The sequence below is a fragment of the Coenobita brevimanus genome, chromosome 88 (assembly GCF_032717465.1).
Source record: "Coenobita brevimanus isolate Jiangsu-jjx chromosome 88, ASM3271746v2, whole genome shotgun sequence".
NCBI classification, from domain to species: domain Eukaryota; kingdom Metazoa; phylum Arthropoda; class Malacostraca; order Decapoda; family Coenobitidae; genus Coenobita; species Coenobita brevimanus.
This window is the reverse complement of record NC_137041.1, coordinates 3281652-3305254: the sequence shown is the minus strand read 5'-3', so window position 1 is coordinate 3305254 and position 23603 is coordinate 3281652.

The window sequence follows — 23603 nt, the reverse complement described above, 5'->3', positions numbered from 1 at the left end:
TTGCTTTTTTCTCTCGTTTTCCTGGACATGGGTTGGGTCGTAGAGAGAGAGAGAGAGAGAGAGAGAGAGACGGTAAGAGATAAAAAAGAACAAGACACGAAAACACACACACACACACACACACACACACACACACACACACACAAGCACACCCATCCCCCCCACACAAGCACCCCCTCACACACACAAGCACCCCCACCCCACCACACACACAAGTACCCCCACCCCCCCACACACACACAAGGACCCCCACCCCCCCCACACACACAAGCACCCCCACCCCCCCACACACACAAGCACCCACCCACTGCCCCCATCCCCGCACACGTACCCCTCCCCACAAAAAGAAAAAAAAATCTGAATTCTCCCAACACACTCTTGTCAGCAAATTTCAGAACTCTTCGTGAATGGGTAAGAGGAGGAGCGCCACTAAAAAATGCCTTAGACAGCGAATCCCATCAGAATCTATTAAAGGGATGGTTGGCTGGATTAATTTATGACTCGTATTTTTTCCTCCCGGCCCTCCTCCCCCCCCTCCCAGACACACTTACTGGCCCATCCTAATTTTTCTGTTCATTCTCTCTCCTTTCTCTCTCTCCTTTCTCTCTCTCTCTCTCTCACACACACACACACACACACACACACACACGTATAATCAAATGACAGCTAGATGCTTACTTTCTTCTCTCTCTCTCTCTCTCACAGGTATAATCAAGCGACAGGTAAAGTTTGGTGACCTTTTCCTGTATTCGGATTTGGTCCCTTTGATTGAAAATAATTTTGTGCAGTTGTGAAGCAGACGACATTGGTTTTGGAAGTAATTGTTAACGATTGGAGAAAGAATAATGGCTGGCTTAGAGAGAGAGAGAGAGAGAGAGAGAGAAAGAGAGAGAGAGGGGGGGAAGTTGAGAGTGAGAGAGAGAGAGAGAGAGAATGACTGACCGAGAGGCTAGCCAGACTGACAGACCGAGAGTGAGATTGAGATAATGAAGGACAGACAGAAATTAAGAAGGAGAGACAGAGGTAGAAGTGGAAGGGAGAGACAGACAAGCAGACGAGAGAGAGAGAGAGAGAGGGAGGGAGAGACTAAATAAATCCGTGTGGCCTTTGAGTATCGTCGAAAAAAAGAAAAAAAAAAGAAAAAACTCCAACTAACATTACCCAAAATCACAGAGGCTGTTCCAGAGGAGGTAAGTATGTGTGTGTGTGTGAGTGTGTGTGTGTGTGTGTGTGTGTGTGTGTGTGTGTGTGTGTGTGTGTGTGTATGTCCATTGTTATTTTTAAGAGGGAGCGGGACGTGGATTTCTCTGCTTTTATTAACCTTTCCTCGTGTCTTTGTCTCATGCTTTATTTCGCTTCTGTTTTGGGGTGCTGATTTGGGTTTGATGGTAGTTTTTCTCTGGTTTCTTTAGGTTTGAGTTATTTGGGTGTTCTCTCTCTCTCTCTCTCTCTCTCTCTCTCTCTCTCTCTCTCTCTCTCTCTCTCTCTCTCTCTCTCTCTCTCTCTCTCTCTCTCCACACATACATACCTACTCTTTTATCATATCTTTGACTCCCTCATGATCATCACCACCCTTCGTTTCCCTCACCTCCCTGTCTTCCCACCTCACCTCCCAGCCTGCCCTTCCTTCATTTCCCTCATCTCCCCACCTCACCTCCCAGACTTCCTTCATTTCCCTCATATCCCCACCTCACCTCCCCACCTCGCTGCGACACCGTGACATCCCGCCCCGCCTAATAAGTTATTCCAGCACTGATAAAACGCGGCCATTAACCCATAAAGTCAGCTCCCGCGTGTTTCAACCCCAGCCCCGCTTGTCGTAACCCTGTCCACCCCGTCGTAAACCCATTCTTATTAAGCTGACACGAGCAACGCAGGCAGGCACGTAAAGTCTGCTAACTGCTGGTGAAGAAGAAGAGGGAGGAGGAGGAGGAGGAGGAGGAGGAGAAGAAGTTGGTGATGATGATGAAGAAGAAGAAAAAAACGTTAGCCGGTCACGTAAATTCTGCTACTGGGAACTACTGGTGATGAAGAAGAAGGAAGGAGGAGGAAGAGGGCGGGAGAAAAAGATGAAGAAGAAGAAGATGGTGAAGAAAGAAGGAGGAGGAGGAGAAAGAGAAAAGAAGTTATCTCGCATCATAGCTAAATAAGGAAGATGCTGTTAATTAAGGTTTCTTGATCGTACAGTACAAGCCAGTCCGTGCAAATTAAAGGTGTGAAACGGAATGAGGAAAAAAGTATAAAAGGTATGAAAAGAAGTAGGAAAAAAAAGACAAAAATATAACTAAGCAGAAGCCCTCCTACCTCCACCTGGCCACCAAATCCCCAAGAAAACCGTAAGGAAAAGTAAAGGAAAACCAGCAAGAGAGAAGGAGGGATATGGAAGCACAGGTAATCGCAAAGAAAAGAAAAGTAGCATTCGATCCTTCTTCCAAGGCGCCTGCAATGTCTTAGTGTGTGTGTGTTTTTTTTTTTTTTTTTTTTTTTTTTTTTTACTGCCTTCAGAATTGGTAAAGGTTGTACATCAGGTAGGAAGGTAGACTATGCGACTTGGATCTGGGTTCTCTTTGATTCAGGATGCTCCCTAACGCCGCTTCACAAGCGATTTGTTTTGCTTGTCCTCTTCTGTGATGTATAAATCCTTCAAACGTCGGAAACATCTGAATTTATTACGAGAGTCTAAACCTGTCTACCTATCTGTCAGTCTGTCTCTGCCTCTGCCTGTCTGTCTGTTTGTATGTCTGTCATATTATCTGTCCACATACATTCACAAAATCGCAATAACTACACATTTCCTGCTCCTCTCTCTCTCTCTCTCTCTCTCTCTCTCTCTCTCTCTCTCTCTCTCTCTCTCTCTCTCTCTCTCTCTCTCTCTCTCCAACTTTCTCTCCACTAACTTTAAGGAACTCCTAACTCCTCTGCTCCCCGCCCTCCGATCCTGTCCAGCCCTCAAATCTGTTTTCCTATCCCCCAGTTTTTGACGCAAACTTGAGTCGAGAAGCATTTTTTTTTTTCTTTTTCTGTCTTTAATAATTTCTTTGAGGGAGCAGCTTTTTCTTTGCGTGTCTTTAATTATTTCTTTGAGGGATCTGTATTTTCTTTGCCTCCCCCTAATCGTTTCTTTGAGGGAGCAGCTTTTTCTTTACATGTCTTTAATAATTTCTTTGAGGGAATGGCTTATTCTTTGCCTCTCTAATAATTCCTTTGAGGGAGCAGCCTTTTCTTTGCATGTCTAAATAATTTCTTTGAGGGAGCTATATTTTTTTCTTTGACTTTTTGATAATTTGTTTGAGGGAGCAGCTTTTTCTTTGCCTGTGCTTAATTATTTCTTTGCCTCTACTAGTTTCTTTGAGGGAGCAGCGGTTTCTTTGGCTCTTCATTTTTTCCCCCTCCAAATTAATTACAGTCGTGTGGTTACAACAAAAATGAAGTATGAGACGTCCTTGGGCTGAATGGGTTAATTAATTTCCCTCTCGTCTTGTTTGTGGTAAGGGCTTATCCAGGAGAAGGGGGGGGAGGGAGGTGGGGGAGAGGAAGGGGATGGAGGAGGAGTTGAGATGGGCAGGGGTGGGGGGAAGGGAGATGGGGGAGTAGAAGGGGATGGAGAAAAGCTGAGATGGGCAGGGGGAGGGAAACGAAGGGTGCGGGGGGGAAGGGAGGTGGGGGAAAGGAAAGGGATGGAGGAGCTGAGATTGGCAGGAGGGGAAAGGGGGAACAGGAGGGAAGAAGGAGGAAGAAGGAGGGGAGAGGAAGGGGAAGGAAGGTGAGCTGAGTTGGGCAGGGGCTGGGGGAAGAGGAGGAGGGAGGATGGGGGGGAGAGGAGAGAGAGGGAAGGGGGGAGGGGGGAGAGAGGAAGGGAGATGGAGGAGTGAGGAAAGGGATGAAGAAGGAGCAGAAGTGGGCATGGGCGAGGGAGGAGGAGGAAGGGGGAGTCCGGAGGAGGGAGGAGGGGAGGGGAAAGGGGTTGGGGGTAGTTGAGGTGTTTTTCTTGTCTCGGTATTTTTCCTCAAACTTCGTCTTGGTTGGTCTTAGGAGGAATATTTTTTCTTAAGTAATTTTATTCAGGAACTTAGTGAAGGAATTATTATTTTTTTTTTCCTTCTGAGGGTTTGCGTTCTTGTTTGGTGCCTGACCCCGCCATCTTGTTTTTGTTTTATTTTCTTGTTTATTTGCTTGGAATTAACCCCTTCACTACGATGATGTGTTTATTACTATTCATAAACGTCTCTCTCTCTCTCTCTCTCTCTCTCTCTCTCTCTCTCTCTCTCTCTCTCTCTCTCACACACATACACACACACACACACACACACACACACACACACACACACAGCATTAATTCACTCAACCCTCCCATCTCTCTCTCTCTCTCTCTCTCTCAAAGCCTATCATTATTCTTTCTCCAATCGTTGACAATTACTCCCAGTCACCAATGTCGTCTGTTTCACAATTGCACAGAATCACTTAAATCCAATGAGGGCAAAACCGAATAAAGGAAAAGGTTACCAGAATTTACCTGTCCTCTGATTACAGGTGAGAGAGTGAGGTGGGGGGGATTTGAGTGAATAATGGCTGTGTGTGTGTGTGTGTGTGTGTGTGTGTGTGTGTGTGTGTGTGTGTGTGAGAGAGAGAGAGAGAGAGAGAGAGGATACCTAGTTCACCTGAAATTACCAGGTATTATTAATTGGATCTGTTTTTACCTGCTCATGTTGGTGATAAATTTTACTCCTTTGCCTTATTGATGATTTAAAACGGACATTTTATTTTATTTTCATATTTTATTGTTTTATTTTTGCCTTAATTTTTTTTTCTTATATACATAGCCCACCCCCGTCTCTCTCTCTCTCTCTCTCTCTCTCTCTCTCTCTCTCTCTCTCTCTCTCTCTCTCTCTCTCTCTCTCTCTCTCTCATTTCGTTATTTACCTCCTTTTTTTCTGGTTTTATCTTCCTTACTCTTTTCCTCTGTGGTTTTTCGCCGCTGCTGACTCTGTGATTTTATCTTTCTCTCGCTACGTATTTTTCCGATGCCTTCCTCTCTCATTTATACACCGTCCGTTCGCCCCGCACTCCCTGCCCTGCCCTGCCTTTCAACCAATACCTCCTTTCTCTCTTATCTTAGTTTCTGCGTCCTCCTCCTCCTTCTCCTCCTCCTCCGCCTCCTCCTTCATTATCAACTTCACCGTTATCATCTTCATCTTTGTCGTCATTGTCTTTGTTGGTTCCTCCTCCTCCTCCTCCTCCTCCTCCTCCTCCTCCTCCTCCACCATCATCACTATTATCATCATCTTCATCGTTGTTGTCATCGTCGTCGTCGTTATTAGAATCATTATCATAGCCTTCATTTTCGTCATCATTATCATCATCATCATCATCATCATCATCGTCGTCATCATCATCATCATCACAGGCGTAACTCTTCAGTCGGTCATCATCAACATCCTTTTTCCTAGTTAAAAATGGGGGTATATAACATCAAAACCAGGAAATAAAAGAGAAAAAAAAAGCGAAAAGATAAATAATTTGTCAGGAAAAAACTTGGAAATTTTCTTCTCCATATTATAGTTTTACTCATTATTATTTTACATATTTACTCCACCATTATTTATTTATTTTTTTATCTTTGTCTCATTCGTATCCGTATTTGCTTATTACGTTCGCTGTTTTTTTTTTCATGCACGTCTTATTACGCCTTATTTATTCGTGTCTCCGTCGTTTCTTCCTTCGTCACTCATCATTCCCTACCTTTTTCCTTCCCACCCATCCTGTCTTCTTATTTTTCCACTACTTACACACACACACACACACACACACACACACACACACACACACACACACACACACCTTCGCCTCCTCACTTCTCTCACTCTCTTAAATTCCCCGTACAAGACTTGAATCCTTCACTGGCACCTAGGCTGGCAAGAGAGAGAGAGAGAGAGAGAGAGAGAGGCATTTCGAAAGGATAATGATAAACTCGTCTTTTTTTCCCTATTTGTTTATTCTATCCATCCCTTTTGTGTGTGTGTGTGTGTGTGTGTGTGTGTGTTGGAAATAAGAACTGGATGATGATGATGATGATAACGATGATGATAATGATAGAATTTCGTTTTTTTTAAACTCTGCACTCTTCAAAGCAATGTTTTTAGATATGGTTATGATCATGGTGATAATGATTTTAATGATGTTTTCCTTACAGGTATGTGATGCTGTGGTGATGACTGCAAAAAGAAGCTGGACAAATGTGAGTATTATCTTTAGGCCTCTGTACTTTCTTATTCATTTCCCCTCCCTCTGTCCCGGTCATCTCTCTACCTTTCCTCTCACACCCTGTCGTCATTTCCCTCTCTTCCAGTCGTCGTCTTCCCTCATATTCCACTCTCCAGCCTGTCTTTCCTTTCTTTTGCCATTCATTTTCCCTCCTTCAATCAACTGTTTCCTTTTCCTGTCCCACAATTTTCCTCTCTCTCTCTCTCTCTCTCTCTCTCTCTCTCTCTCTCTCTCTCTCCAAACCATGAAGTAGAAATGTAATATACTTTGGGTTCAAATTCCTAAACCGCGAAGCGTCGAGTTTTTTTCTTTGAGTTTTTTTTTTTTTTTTCCTGAGTCGGTGAAGAACGCATATATTGCAACACTTGTCGGAAAAGTTTTAATGTAATTGCATAATGGCGGGGGCTTGGGGAGGAGGAGGGGGAGAAGTGGGGGAGGGATGTGCCGATTGAAGAATGTGGGGTGGAAGGTGGGATGCGAGGGGGTGTTGAGGGAGCTGGGGAGGAGGAGCGAGGAGGGGAAATGGGGGAGAGGGAAGGGGGAGAACCGGGGAAGGGGGGAGGGGTGTGGAGATTGAGGAATATGGGATGGGAGGTAGGATGAGAGGGGGTGTTGAGGGAGTTGGGGAGGGAGGAGGGGAAATGGGCGAGAGGGAAGGGGGAGAACTGGGAGAAGGGTGTGGAGATTGCGGAGGGAGGTGGAGGATGAAGGGTTTGGGGTGGGGGACGGGATGAGAGGGAGTGTTGAGGGAGGTGGGGAGGGGGAAAAATGGGGGAGGGGTGTAGGGATTGAGTAGTGTGATGTGGGAGGGTGAGGGAGTTGAGGTGATTGTGGGGAGAGAGATTATTGGGGGCTTAGGTTGGGGAGTGTGGGGGTTATGGGGGAGCTATGGGAGGAGTAAGTTTGTGGGAGGAGGGTGAAGGAGGGGATGGGGTGGAAGTTGGGGGTTTTGGGGGTAGGGATTAAGTAAGAGTAGAGGGGGTGGTGGAGGGGCTGTTTGTGTGTGTGTGTGTTTGAGGGGGGGCATTTAAATGATGTTTAATGAGAGGCCATGATAAAATTCTCTCTCTCTCTCTCTCTCTCTCTCTCTCTCTCTCTCTCTCTCTCTCTCTCCATTGTATACCTTTGCTCATCTGTTCATTAATTTTCTCCTTTTAATAGGAAAAATTTCTAGTTGCTGTTGTTGTCATTGCTATTGTTGTTGTTGTTGTTATTGTTATTGGTGTGCGTAGGCGTAAGCGGGCACGTGTGACACATATACGTCCGCATCAGTGACGCAGCGTATACACCCCGGCACGATTGATTACGCCCATTGTACGCGATAAATATTTGTGTGCGATTTATTCTCGGCGAGGGTATTGTTTTGCCGGGTAGAGGGGGGGGGAGGGGGCAGGGGGCTTCATCATGCGCACGGCAATAATACTACTATTTTTTTTTTTTTTTTGGTATATATGGACTGCGTTTTATGTGTACGTGTGTGTATGTATGTAATGTGTATGTATGTATTTTATGTACCGTATGTGTGTATATATTTGTGTTTTTATGTATATATGATTATGTATGTGTGTGTGTTTATGTATGTATATGTGTTTATGTATGTATGTATACAGTATGTGTGTTTATGGATGGATGTTTTTTATGTGTATGTATGTGTTTATGTGTGCGTGTGTTTATGTATTCATGTATTTTGTTTGCATGTATGTATGTGTTTTTCTACGTATGAATGTATGTAATGTGCGTTTTGTTTCTAATATTGGCTAAGCCCTTTTTTTTTTTACCTGCCTTTTAATTACTAGGATTATTTGCTAGAGAAAATGCAGTATAGGATTTATTTATTTATTTTTTATTTTTTTCCTAAAGGCTTCATATGGAAAGGAAAAAAAAAAGTTACAAATTAGGACTGACAGCATCATTTGTTTATAATACGCCCTCACTCGAATTTTTCACACGCACACACACACACACACACACACACACACACACACACTCTCTCTCTCTCTCTCTCTCTCTCTCTCTCTCTCTCTCTCTCTCTCTCTCATTCCCCAGTAATTTGTCGCCTGGGGTATTGAATGATTGTAATTACCTGGCAAGTCTTTTTTTTTGGGGGGGGGGGGTAGAGGTTAAAAAATGATCTACCTTTTTTCATGATAGTAATTTGTTCTGGCTGTCAGGTCTCTGTCTCTCTCTCACACACACACACACATGACCCGCTCTTGTAAATGTTCAGTGGACGTCAAAATGGGTTTCCTGTCCATTCATCTCCCATTCCCCATTTACTACACTTCCCCATTCATTTCTCCATTCATTTTATCTCATCATTCATTTCCCTTTTCTCCCATTGCCTTGCTTACTCTCATTTCTTCCCTTTTCTCCCTTTCATCCGTCTTCCTTACTTATTCTTCATTATTCACTCATTCCCCATTCATTCATTCTTTATTCATCCTATTCATTCTCGGCTTTCACTCCAATTCATCAATTTACCCACTGCCCCATTCCTCTCTTTATCCCCACTTACTCCCATTACCCATTAATTCCCTCCTTCCCATTCCCTTTTGTCATCCTTTCTCTTCCTTCGCATTTTTTTGTCCAACAAAATCCAACCCAACCCCACCCTAAGTTAGGCCAACCAAACCAAACCCAACGCAGCCTCACCCCAACCCACCCCAACCCAACCCAACCCATCCCAACCCAACTCAAACCAAACCATCCCATCCCATCCTAACTCAAACCAAACCATCCCATCCCATCCCAACCCAACCCAACCCAACCCAACCCAACCCATCCCATCCCCAAACCGAACCAAACCAAACCAAACCAAACCAACCTAACCCATCCCATCCCAACCCAACCCAACCTCATCCCACCCCACCCCAAGCCAAGCCAAGCCAATCCAGCTTCGCCTTAGTGTTGGTGTTGGGGGTGTAACAGTGGCGTATCCCTCGCATTACTACCGTGTTTACTGCATGATACGCTTGGGGGGGGGGAGCTTGATGGTGCCTGGTATGATGTGTGATATTTTCTATGTTGCTTCCTCTTCCTTTCCTTTCCTTCCTTCATTTCCTCTTTCCTTCGTTCATCTCTTCTTTCCTTCATTTCTTTCTTCTTTTTTTCATTTTTTCTTTCCTTCCTTCCCCGTGTCCTTCCTTTCTTTTAACTAGCCTATCTTCTGTTTCCTTTCTTCCTTTATTTTCTTCCCTCATTTCTTCTTTCCTTTCCCTGTTTCCTCATCCTCATCTTATTCCTCCACCTCCTCTTCCTCCTGTTTTCCATTATCATCAGAGTCACCTTCTGTTTCCCACACCTCGCCCAACCCAAACTACTTTAACTCAACCCAGCCCAACCCAACCCAACCGAACCCAACCAAACCAAACCAAACCCTGCCTAACCCAACCCAACCTCCATCAGCCCATCCCACTCCAGTCTAACCTATCTTGACCCAACCTAACATGCCACAACTCAGCTTAACCAAACCTAACCTCGCCTGCTTCAACCCGTTGCACACTAACCTAACCTAACAAACGAAAGCCTAACCTTATGCTAAGCCAACACCCTCTCCCAACGCTAGTGCTGGTGTTACGAGGATATCCAGGTGTTATCACCGTGTTAACAGCGGACGATAGCGGCTGTTCCACGCCCTGCACCTCCTCCCTTGGTTATGTGGGTGGGGATCAGGCTTCTGTGACCTCCCTTGACCTCTTTATTCTTGCTGACGACGGACGGTTTATTTTCAGGGGATTTATAAGGCTGGAGGGATTATGTGGAGACTTTGTTTATTAAGTGGAATTAATTTGGTTGAAACGTGATGAATATGAAAAATATATGAATTGGTTGAGTTAATTGCAGTTATTATTATTGGTATTATTACTATTATTTTTATTATTATTATTATTATTATTATTATTATTATTATCAGTAGTAGTAGTAGTAGTAGTAGTGTGTTATTATTCTTATTCTTATTCTTCTTCTTATTATTATTATTATTATTGTTATCATCATCATCATCATCTTACCTCTGCTGCGTGGTTAATTTCCTCGTGACGTTTGATTCCATTTCGTCCTTCAGATCAGCATGTAAGTTTGGTGTGTGTGTGTGTGTGTGTGTGTGTCTGTTTATATTCCTTCAAAGCCTCATACGTTATGCTATTCAGGCTTATTCATCTTAGTTTTTAGACTTGAATATTATCTCATGCTGCACGTATTTGTTGCACACTTGTTGCACAGTTTCTTGTTGACCAGATTGCAATTGAAGACTCCCATTCTCCAGCTCGTTATCCATATTCTTCTCTAATAATGACATAATTACTCCCTGTTTAAGTTAATTACAGTAATGATTTTTGTGTATACTTGTAATTGCATATCAGATAATTTAGGACTCTCTCTGAAGTCTAATTACCCTTAATCTGATAAAGTCCTCAGTGTCTCTCTCTCTCTCTCTCTCTCTCTCTCTCTCTCTCTCTCTCTCTCTCTCTCTCATTCGACCATTTCCTTCAGATCTTTGTGTAATTTAGGACCCGTGAAACGTCTGTAGTTTTGCATCGTCTTCTCATCCACCTTCTTGGGTACTAAACTTGAAAATTACCCTGAGTTATGTTTCCTCGCTGCAGTCATTAAGCGAGAGAGAGAGGGGGGGGGATGTGTGGGTCTGAAGTCATTAAGAAAAGAGAGAGGGGGGAAATGTGTGTGTGTGTGTGTGTGTGTGTGTGTGTGTGTGTGTGTGTGTGTGTGTGTGTTTGTATGTTTTTCATAATTGTGTGTCATGTCAACTGAGAGGAGGCGAAGGGAGAAGAAAGATGTGTGATGAATGTTATGTCTGAGAGAGAGAGAGAGAGAGAGAGAGCACAGGTGTAAGTGCAAGTGTGTGTTTTATCGTGCTGGATAGACCATAACCCCGAGACCACGTTGTAAATGAAGATCTTTTTTACAGCCCCTCCCAGCATCCCACTCCGCAATAACCTTCATCAAACTCCCTTCCATCTCCTCTTTTACTCCCTCATTCCTTCCCCTTATCACTTACTTTATTGCTTGCTTTACACCTTGTCTATAGCTTCAGTTGACCATCATATATATATTGTGTGTTTGTGTGTGTGTGTGTGTGTGTGTTCAGTTTGTGTGCATATTCAGATTCTCTTCTCATTCACCACAACCCCTGGCACTGGAGAGGGACGCCTTCTCTTGGTGGCATTGATGCACACGGGCAAGTTCCTAGACATCTATTTCCCGGTTTTCAGTATGGAAAGAGTTACAGGAATTATTTTTATGTGATAGCAGTTTAAGGCACACACACACACACACACACACACACACACACACACACACACACACACACACACACACAAAAGAGTATGGGAAGAAAGGATGCTCTCTGTCGTTTGGGGAGGAGTGAGAAATGTGTAAGGCAGGATAGAATGCTGGTAATCAAGACTTTTACTTCAGGCAGTCTTTTTTTCTTTCTTTCTTTTTTTTTTTTACAGATATAACTTCGAAAAAAGATAATTAACGCGTCAGATGCAGGAATAAACAGGTGAGGAGGAGGTGCAAAGTAATTTCCCAACCCAGCCAGAAAATTAGGTCATTCGCGTTACCTTTATTACACTCATTAACCCTCTCACCTTGTTTCATACCTGTTTATATACCCAGGTGTGTCAGTGTAGTATTTTCCTTATTACCAACCACCTTGTTAAACCCTGTAATGATGGTTATGTGGACCGTTTGCCTCTGTTATTACCCACGTTTTAATTACAGGTGTCCCAAGGTAACAACTGGTTTTATACGTGTGTTAGGGACATGTTTGGTTTTGATAGAAGTTTGTGGCTTGTGGTGGTTTGGTTGTTATGGGTGTCAGGTTGGGTGAGGTTAGGTTAGGTTAGGTCAGGTTGGGTGAGGGTAGGTTGGTTAGGTCAGGTTGGGTGAGGTTAGGTTAGGTTAGGTCACTTTGGATTAGATTAGGTTAGATTAGATTTGTTAAGGTGGGGGTAGATTTGGATCATAATTGTGGTTTTAGATTACGATAAGGTAGATGAGATTTGTATAGAAGCATAAGTTCGACAAATTTTACCTTTTTGTATACCTTATATCGTTATGCAATGGATGAATTAATCTGTACAATGATAGTATACCACACACACACACACACACACACACGCACGCTACTACTCCTCTTCCGGGATAGTGACTTGTTGATAGATTCTGTTCCTGTTTACGCTCAGCCTCTTCAGTACGAGGGTCTGGCTTTATAATTGCTTTCTTGCTAACGATGGACGATTTTGTTCAGCTTGAGTTTTTTTTAGACAGGGATTTATGGGGGATTTTTGAAGAGGGATTTATGGGGGATTTTTTAAAGAGGGATTTATGGGGGATTATTTAAAGTGGGATTTATGGGGGATTTTTTTACGAGGGATTTATGGGGATTTTTGAAGAGGGATTTATGGGGGATTTGTTAAAAGAGGGATTTATGGGGGATTTTTAAAGAGGGATTTATGGGGGAAAATGTAAAGAGGGATTTATGGGGGATTTTTAAAGACGGATTTATTTGGGGAACTTTTTAAGAGGGATTTATGGGGGATTTTTAAAGAGGGATTTATGGGGGATTTTTAAAGACGGATTTATTTGGGGAACTTTTTAAGAGGGATTATTGGGAAGAATAACAAAGCATTAATTTTTTTTTTTCTGACGTCTGTTTTATTTTTTACTTTCCATCTACTGTCAGATTTATTTATTTATTTATTTATTTGTGTATTTTTTTATTTTTTTTTAGAGAGATCCCTCATGGTGAAAGCGGGTTAACTGCTTACATTGATTTTCCTGCAGTACCCCCCCATCGCCCATCCCCAATCCCCATCCCCCCTAATCACCCCTCCCTAACCTTTACCTCCATCTTCAATCCCTCTCTAACCGCCCAACCTCCCCTCCTCACCCCCTCTCAGACTTCCAACCTCCCCTCCTCACCCCCTTTCTAACCCCCAACCTCCACTCCTCACCCCCTCTCAAACTTCCAGCCTCCCCTCCTCACCCCCTTTCAAACCCCCAACCTCCCCTCCTCAGCCTCTTCCTAACCTCCAACTCCCCCTCCTCACCCCCTTCCTAACTCCAACCCCCCTTCTCACCCTTTCAACCCAGACCCATCTCATCCCTTCACCTCTACTCTCATCCCCAACCCAGTCTCCACCCCCACCCAGACTCCCCCTTCCTAACCCCCACCTCAACCCCCAACCATCCCCTTCACGCTTGGGCAACAAAGTAAAGATTTTTCATTTTTTTCGTTTTTTTTTTTTTTTTTTTTTTTTTATACGTTGGAGAGGGATGTTCATAAAAATATTGTGATGCTCAGCTGTAGTTTTTATTATTCGTGTGTGTGTGTGTGTGTGTGTGTTTGCGAGAGAGAGAGAGAGAGAGAGAGAGAGAGAGAGGGAGGGGAAGCTTTTAAATTTCTATTTGTATGAGCTAATGTTTACTTTTATTATTTATCGTGTGTGTGTGTGTGTGTGTGAAAGAGAGAGAGAGAATTTTTATATGATTTTTTTTTTTTTTTCTGGTCTGGAGTGTGGGCGAGCCAGGAATTGCCCGGATATGGTTTATTATGACAGTTTTGTTGGGTTTTTACTGTGTAGTTGGCGTGCGTTCTGGTTCCCCTCACCCCCTAACCTGTTCCCCTCTTTTCCCCTCACCCCCTAACCCCTGTTCCCCCTCTTTTCCCCTCACCCCCTAACCCCTGTTCCCCTCTTCCCCTCACCCATAACCCCTGTTCCCCTCTTTTCCCCTCACCCCCCAACCCCTGTTCCCCTCTTTTCTCACCCCCTAACCCCTGTTCCCCTCTATTCCCCTCACACCCCAACCTGTGTTCCCCCTCTTTCCCCCCCTCTCCCTTATTCCCCTCTTGCCCCTTATGCCCCACCTCCCCACTTTGTTCCCCTCATTTTCCCTCCTCCCTCCCCAGCTCTTTCTTCCCCCCTTTCCCCTTTCTTTTCTTCCCTTGTCGTGTCCTTTCACTCTGCCTCTCCTCAGAATTCCTTCTTTCTCTTTCTTCCAGTGCCCTTTCCTCTTCTCCTCCTCCCTCCTTTCCCGTTTTCTTCTCCCTCCACTAGGTCTGTCTCTTCTCTTTCTCACATTATCTCCTCCTCTCCCTTTCAGTCTTTCCTTTTCTTTTAGCAAGGGGGTGAATAGAAGAGGTATGCTCAAGAAGGGAGAGTAGGTGAAACAGGAAGTATGTAGTTTCTGTATCCTAGCATCGTCTCTTTCCCCCCTTCCCCCTTCCTCTCTCTTTACCTCAATCCCCTCCCTTTCTACCCCACTCCTCTACCCCTTTCTCCTCCTCTCCCTTTCAGTCTTTCCTTTTCTTTTAGCAAAGGGGTTAATAGAAGTGGTATGCTCAAGAAGGGAGAGTAGTTGAAACAGAAAGTATGTAGTTTCTGTTTCCTAGCATCGTCTCTTTCCCCCCTTCCCCCTTCCTCTCTCTTTACCTCAATCCTCTCCCTTTCTACCCCACTCCTCTACCCCTTTCTCCCCTACTCTCTCCCCCTCTCATTCCTCTCCCCTCCCTTCCCCTCCACATCGAACTGTGTGTGAAAGTTTGTAACGTGTGAGAGTCATATTATGTTTTGCAGCCCGTTCAATTGCATGTTAGTGAGCCGTATGTGCCTGGCCATCGGTGTGTGTGTGTGTGTGTGTGTGTGTGTGTATGAGTTTGGGAACCCGATCTATGACATGTTTGTGGGGCGTATGTGCATGAATGTCCGGGTATATGTGCGTTTGTATTGGTTGTGTGTGTGTGTGTGTGTGTGTGTGTGTGTGTGTGTGTGTGTGTGTCTCCTGTATGGTCGCTCGGCCTGCTGGATTGTAACATATACCCACACGCATGAACGGACCTGTATGTATGTATGTGTGTGTGTATGTGGGGCAGCAAGAGGTATGCATAACTAAAGCTGCCCTGACCATGAAGAGCAAAAATCGAAGCTTGGAATTTTTGAACGAATTTATGTTTTTGAGCGAATTTTTTAACTTCATTTCGCCTTGCCACCGTCCACGTTTATTGGTGTAAAATATGGTGGTGGTGGTGGTGGTGGTGGTGGTGGTGGTGGTGGTGATGGTAATTGTGGTGGTGGTGGTGGTAAGAATAATGATAATGGTGATGATTATGATGATGGTGATGATGATGGTAATAATTATGATGATGATGATGGTAATGATGATGATTGTTGTTGTTCTCGTGGTGGTTGTGGTGGTGGTAGTAAGAATAATAATAATGGTGATGATTATGATGATGGTGATGATGATCGATAATTTTAATAATCATAGAAGGTGTCTGTATAATAGAGGAAGAAATAGGGACCTTGATATCAACCTCGTCAGTAAAAATACGCCAGTTTTATTAATATTCGGACTGATATCTCGAAGGGAAGGGGTATACAGGCCTGAAGCTTCTCTCTCTCTCTCTCTCTCTCTCTCTCTGGGGGTATGAAATTGAAGCTTAGGATTTTTTGATGGAATATGTTAATAATCGTGCACAGAAATAAAAAAAAAGATATATATATATATTGCCTGTTTATGAAATGTGCTGAACGTTCTGCTAGTCTCTCTCTCTCTCTCTCTTTGATGTTTTCCTGCCAGTGTAATATCCTGATTGTATGCATATATATTGTAGGTGCGGATATTGAAGCAAATGTATGTTTTTCTGTGTGTGCCATATTTATTTTCTCTGCCAACGTGAACTGTCTGATATTGCGATCTGACTGTTATTATTATTATTATTATTATTATTATTAGCGTCGTTGTTGTTGTTATTGTTATTATTATGACTACTTCTCTTTCAATTATCGTCGTCTCCGTCGTCGTCAATATTATTATTATTATTATTATTATTATTATTATGCTGCCTTAAGACGATTCTATTTATCTTTAAGACAGACGCATTAGCAGTAGTAATAGTAGTAGTAGTAGTAATAGAAGCAGTAGTAGTAACAGAGTAAAATGGTTACCAGTAAATACTCCTAGTCCCATGGCTGTTTTAAAAGGAATATTCCCTAACCATATTATCCCCCCCCCCCTGTATATTATCTCTCTCCGGCTATCTCATCTCTGCGTGGAATCAATTGGGCGCTGAAGGCATTGCGTTGAGGAGGTTGGCTTGTCTCACACTACAATAATATTTGCCTTTCATCACTACGCCAGGATCGTCAGTATTGGCCGTGTTGGAGGCGTGGGGTGGGGGAGGAGGGGTAGAAGACGGGGGGGGGGAGTGATAGAGGGGGATAGGAGGAATAGGAGGGGATATAGAAGGGAGGGGAAGGATGGAAGGTGGGGGGGAATGGGATGGGAGGAATAGGAGGGGATTTACGAGGGAGGGGAAGGATGGAAGGAGGGGGTGTAAGAGGGGGATGGGAAGGGATGGTAAGGATGGAAGGAAAGGGGTTAGAAGTGGGGGATTTAGGAGGCTTGGGGGATGGAGATAGAAGGAGTTTTGGAGGGGGGATGGGAAGGGATGGAAGGAAGGGGGTTAGAAGAGGGGGATTTGGGAGGGCTGGGGGATGGGGATAGAAGGAGTTTTGGAGTGGGGATGGGAGGAAGGGGGGTACTGGAGAAACTTGCTTAAGGTGATGAGTGGATAGTAAGAGAGAGAGGGATGGAGGATGTAGATAGTGGAGGAGGGGATAGTTGGGGTTGGGGATGGAGAGGGTGGATAGTAGGGACAGGAGATACAGAAAATTGCTTGAGGGATGAGGGGGATAGTAAGGGTGAGAGAGACTGGTGGGAGGAGTGGAGAGGAAAGAATATATAGAGGGGGATAATTGGGGTGGGGGTATGGAAGGGTGGATTGTATTGGGGAGGGGGTTAAAAAGGGGGCGATAGGGATGGAGATGGGATGGGGAGGATAGAGGAGGAAGGACGTTTGGGGGGAGGATGGGGGATAGTTGGGGTGGGGGAGGTAGGGACAAGACTGGATGGGAGGGGGGGGGAATAGAGGAAAGAGGATATTGGCGTTTGGGGAAGGAGGGTGTTATTCCTTCATAGAGTTTGGTGTAATTATAATTGGTTCTTTACACACACACACACACACACACAGGTTCTCCTTAAATGTGAAATATGAGTAGTGGATGATTCTCTCTCTCTCTCTCTCAGGGGGGTCTGGGTCGGGGTGGAGGGGAGGAATGGTAGGTAACTGAAAATAATAAAGAATAACTGTGTGGCTTTTCTTTCCCCATTAAATAAATTTTGTAATAAAGCAGCGATAAAACTCCGACCATATTTCAGGCCATTATCAGCCCTGTTTAAGTAAAGGAAGCCATTTTTATATAAACCCATTAGAGTCCTTTATTTTTGCCTATTTAATTCCCATTAGTTTCCTTTATTTTTACCCATATTTAATTATTACCCATTAGTTTCCTTTATGTTTACCTTTATTACCCATTAGTTTCCTTTATTTTTATCTTTTATTACCCATTAGAAATCTCCATTTTATCATATTACTCTTTAATTTCCTTTATTTCTGCCCTTATCGATTTTATTTATTTACTGCGTAGTCTGATCTTGCGAATTTCGTAGGGAGGGCGTTGACCTGACCTCTGTGTGTGTGTGTGTGTGTGTGTGTGTGTGTGTGTGTGTGTGTGTGTGTGTGTGTGTGTGTGTGTGTGTGCGCGCGCGTGTGTTTAAGAAGAAGAGGGGAATTGTGTAGGAGAGAAGATGAATGTGAAGCCTGTATACAACGTCTGTTTTAGAGAGAGAGAGAGAGAGAGTACGGGAAGTGTTTTTGTGTGCATGGTTGTCACGTCAAGATAGTGACATGTTTACTGCCGTGCCTCGCCCACACGCGTTGGACCCTCTTACTGCACTGAGAGAGAGAGAGATAAGTAGGAGGGGATTATTATTACTATTATTTTGTTTTGTTTTTTAAGATAGCGGGAAATATAAGTAGGTAAGTAGGTGAGGATTATTATTATTATTATTATTATTTTTTTTAGAGAGAGAGAGAGAGATAATCAAATGTCCAGTTAAAAAATAGGGTAATATCTTTATTATGAATTTCTCTTTCTTCAATCATCCAGTCAGAGCAATGGCCTGTAAGTACCCCAGTCTAATCATCTTCTGTACCTTCTTCTTGACCTACTACTCCACCTTCTTGACCTACCACTCCTTCCACCTTCTTCTTGACCAATCACTCATTCCCACTCCTTCTCGACCTGCCATTCTTCCTTCCACCATCTTCTCGACCTCCAACTTTTCTACCCTCTTCCTGACCTTCTCCTCCTTTTTCCACCTTCTCCTTGGCTTTCCACTCCTTCTACCTCACCTTTCCCTCCCTCTTCCACTTTCATCTTAACCATCCACTCCTTCTCCTTCTCCTTGGCCTTCCAGTCCTTCTACCTCCTTCTTCCTGACCTTTCCCTCCCTCTTCCACTTTCATCTTAACCATCCACTCCTTCTCCTTCTCCTTGGCCTTCCTGACCTTTCCCTCCCTCTTCCACTTTCATCTTAACCATCCACTCCTCCTCCTTCTCCTTGGCCCTCCAGTCCTTCTACCTCCTTCCTGACCTTTCCCTCCCTCTTCCACTTTCGTCTTAACCATCCACTCCTCCTTCCACCATTTTCCTGGCTCTCCACCCCTCCCTCTATCTCCAGACTCAATCACACACCGTACTCTAATGTCTACACGAAACACATATATACCGTTCAAGTCGTACCATTGCCAGCCTTGAATGACCTCTCTCCATACCCTTTCTAACGCCGCCTATCGATGTGTTTTGCAATTGGCACTTGCGAATGAGTGATGGTGACGTGAATGCAGGGAGTCAGTCGGCCTCTTGTGTGTGTGGGCATTGAGGGTTAGGTGCTGTATACGCAAATGTGACTGGGGCCTTGTGTGGGGTTGTGAGTGACGAGGTGGGAATGTGCGTGTGTGTGTGTGTGTGAGAGAGAGAGAGAGAGAGAGAGAGTTCAACAAGGTGTGGAACTTAAAAAGATTTGTGTGTGTGTGTGTGTGTGTGTGTGTGTGTGTGTGTGTGTGTGAAAGAGAGAGAGAGCCTCATCAGCAAGGTGTGTAATGTAAAAAGCTGTGTGTGTGTGTGTGTGTGTGTGTGTGTGTGTGTGTGTGTGTGTGTACGTAATAGCAGGGACAAGTGGGCAGGTCTCTATACGATGGAGTTTGATCAATGGGTTAGGCCTTCATTCACATGCTAATATTTCCCCGGAGGCCCATCGCACTACAGGACCCCCCCCCTCCAAAAAAAAAAGAGAGAGAGAGAGAGTTGGTGGTAATATGTGTCTGTGTGTCTAAGTGTTTCTGTGTGTGTGTGTGTGTGTGTGTGTGTGTGTGTGTGTGTGAGAGAGAGAGAGGGACTATGTATGTTGTGACGTGACCCATTTCTCATCCGTATCCTAGATCTGTTTTCATTGATTCATATTTCAGCGGAGGGGATTAATGTGGATTTTTCAGTGATTAATCCTCTTCCACTGCGAGGGGGATTTATGTAAACTGAAAACCGTCTGAGAAAATAGTCAGTTGAATTGATGGTTAAGTTTTGCCAGTTCTCAATAATCGTGTGTTTAACCCTTTCAGTTCGATTACCTATTTAGACCTTTCTCGTCGGACAAGGAAGAAAAAGGGCTAGATGAGGGGAAAGCAGAGAGAGGAGAGGGGTGAGGTAAGAGGGAGGTGGAAAGGGAGTGTGGAGGGAAGGAAGGGAGAGAGGATTGGAAGGGTGGGGTGAGTGGGGTTGAGGGAAGAAGAGTTGGGGAGGAAGAGGAGCGTAGAGGGAAGATGGGAAGGAGGGGAGAGGATTGGAAGGGAGGGGTGAGTGGGGTTGAGGGAAGAAGAGTTGGGGTGGAAGGGCAGTGTAGAGGGAAGGAAGGGAGAGAGATTTGGAAGGGAGGGGTGGGTAGGGGTGAGGAAAGAAGAGTTGGGGTGGAAGAGGAGTGTAGAGGGAAGATGGGAAGGAGGGGAGAGGATTCGAAGGGAGGGGTGGGAGGGGGTTAGGGGGATACGAGGGGAGAGGATTGGAAGGGAGGGACGTGAGGGGGTTTGGGGGATAGGAAGAGGGAGGAGGGGAAGGAAGGGGGAGAAGTGGTTGTATAGTGAGGGAACATTAGCATAGTGGGGCTGTGGGGACCTGGGAGGCTCCCCTATCGTCTCCCCTCTCATGAATATACTGCCCCTGGGAAGTACATGGGTGAGAGAGAGAGAGAGAGAGAGAGAGCGATGTCCTCGTGCTGAAGGGTTAAAGGGAGGAAAGAGATGAAGAGAAGAGGATGAGAGAGAGAGAGAGTGAGTGTGTCTATTCAGCCATGTGTGGAACGTAAAAAGGTGTGTGTGTGTGTGTGTGTGTGTGTGTGTGTGTGTGTGTGTGTGTGTGTATATGTGTGTGTGTGTGTGTTTCATCTCGCCCTCTTCTCATCTCCCGTCCTGTCACCTTTCATCATCTCCCCCCTCTTCTCCCCTTACCATACATTACCACATAAACTCCCCTCCCTCTTTTCCACTCCCCTCCCCTCTTTTCCTCCACCCCTCTCCTCCTATCTTTTCCCCTCCCCTCTCCCTCTACCCATCACATCCCAGCACATCCTCCAGTTCGTCTTTTCCATTCCCTCCCTTTCCCCTCATGTCATTCTCTCTCTCTCTCTCTCTCTCTCTCTCTCTCTCATATCCCCATTTACCCTACCTCACCTCCCTCTCTCACTTTCCTCTCCTTAACCTTCGCTCCCTCTGTTGCTCACCCTCCTTCCCTTCCTCCCTCACTCTCTCACCCTCCCTCTCCCTCTCTCTTACTCACTCTCTTACCCTCCCTCTCCCTCTCTCTCACTCTCTCACATTCCCCAGGAGAGCGAGTTTACGGCTGCTATCTTTTTTTTTCACACATGTTTTTCCCGGTAGCTCCGTAACCCGACCCTATCCGGAGACGAACGAGGGCGGACCGACCGAATTCACAAGTCCCCCCCTTCTCTCTCTCTCTCTCTCTCTCTCTAACCCAGCTCTATCGGGAGACGGACAGAGACAGGCAGATAAAATTCACCCCCTCCCCCCCACCGACCCCCTACCATCTTCCGTCACCGCCCCATCTCCTCCCCTCTCCTCCCCTTCACTTTTGGGGTGTTATATTACTTGTCATCCACGCTTCCTTCCCTTCTTCCTCCCCTCCTCTCTCTCTCTCTCTCCTTCCACCCTCTCACACTTTCCTTTGCTTCCTTCCATTTCTTTCCCCTTCTTCCCCTTCCCTTCCTTTTCCTTCCTTTCCTTTCCGTTCTGATTTTATTACTCCTTCCCCTTCTGTCCTCATTTATCCTCTCCTCTCCTCCTTTCCTCTTATTTTCTCTTCCTGTTTCTCTCCTCTCTTCTCTTCTTTTCTCATCTTTCTTCTCTTCTCTTCTCTTCTTCTATCCTCTCCTCTCGTCTGCTCTCCTCTCCTCTCCATAACCCTATCCATAGACGCGTAGACAAATGAACCAGATCGTGAAGTCTCCCCTCTTCAGTCATCACCTCTTCACTTTTGGTGTTGTGTTTCTCTCTCTCTCTCTCTCTCTCTCTCTCTCATTTCTGCGTCTTCCCATCCTCCCCTTATCCGTTCCCTCCCCCTCCCTTTTTCTTTCCTTTTTGTTTTTTTTTTTCATTTCTTTCCCTTTCTGTTCGTTCACTGTCCCTCCCCTTTCCTTTTCTTTCCCTTCCTTCCATTCTCTTCCCATTCCTTTCCTTCCTTCCCTCTTCCCTTTCCTTCCCTTCCTACTCCTCTTTCATCTCATCCCCTCCCCCTCCCACTGCATATTCACCCTCTTCTCCCTCCTTCCCTCCTCCCCCACCCCATATATCTTCCCCTCCTTTTTCCCCTCCTCCTGCCTTCCCTTTCCTTCCTCCCTGTTTCCTCCCTAACCCTTCCTCCTCCTGATCCCTCCCTCCCTCCATCCCCCCTCCCCCACCTCCTCCATCACCTCTTTCCCATAAATCGCTGCTCTTGAAGTGTTGAGTGACTTTATGTGCGTCGCGGGTGCAAGGTCAATGTTTGTCTTTGGGGAATTCTTTGTTTTTGTTGTTGGTGTTATGGCCACTTTCTTAATTAGTAGATTCTCTCTCTGTCTGTCTGTCTGTCTGTCTGTGTCTCTCTCTCTCTCTCTCTCTCTCTCTCTCTCTCTCTCTCTCTCTCTCTCTCTCTCTCTCTCAGTAATTTCCCCTTTCCCCTCAGTTATTTTTTTTATTTCATCCCGTAAATTTCTACTTCCTTTCCTCCTCACATGCCTCCCTTTCCCTTCTCTCCCCCGCTTGTCACCTTGTCGTCACCCCTCCACACACACACACACACACACACACACACACACACACACACACACACTTATCCTTTCTCTTGTTTTTCCCTTCTTCTTCACCTCTTTTCCTTTCACCACTTCTCTCCCTCATCCCTTCTCTTTCCTCCTTTTTTTCCCCTTCTCTCCTCCATCGTCCTCCACCACACCCCAATTCCATAATCAGCATCCTTCCTTCCCTCCATTCTCTTCCTCATTTCTTCCCTCTCCCCCACATCTCTTCGCTCCCCCTTTTTCTCCCCCTCTTTTATCCCTTCTCCTCCCTCTACCTTACCCCTTCTCTTCCCCCTTCCCTCCTTCTTTCCTCCCTCTTTCTTTCCTCCCCCTCCTCCCCACCTTTCCTCCTCCTCCCGGTCTCTTCTACTCCATCCTCCCTTACCTCCATCTCCCTCCCAGCTCCCTAATGAGCATCCTCTCCCTCCTCTCTTCCCCTCCACCCCTCCTCCTCCCCCTCCCCTCGTCAGTGAACAAGGTACCTCTCTGTTCTCCCCTCATACCCTCACCTACCGTGCTTCCTTGTACAACCCCTCTTCCCCTTTCCCCTCTCCTCCTCACTAACATTTCCTTTCCTCTTCCTCATTTCCTCTCATTTCATCCTTATATCCCCTCTTCCACCTCTCCTCCTTCCTTCTTTCTGATTCATTATTTTTCTTATTTCTTTCTTCTTCCTTCCTTCCCCACGCTTACCATTTCTTTTTCTTTTTTGTCTTTTTTTTTTTTCGCACAACCTTGCCGCTTCCCTCACCCCTCCCTCCCTCTGCTTTCCCCTCCCCGTGTTTTTTCTTTCTCTTCCTTCCCTTTCCCAGTCTCCCCCTTTCTTTCTTTCCCATCATACATCCTTAACCAGTTTCCGTTCTTCCCTCCTCCTTCACCCTCTCCCTCCTTCCTCCCCCCTCCATGTCCCCCCTTCCCTCCTCCTTCACCCTCTCTTCTCCTCCTCCTCCTCCCCCCTTTCTTCCTCCTTAATGTCCCCTCCCCTTACACCCACACAGTACACTTGTTCCTCTGTACACCTACACACTTGCTCTTTCTTTCCATGTTAGTCCATCTCTTCGCAGCAGTGTTCT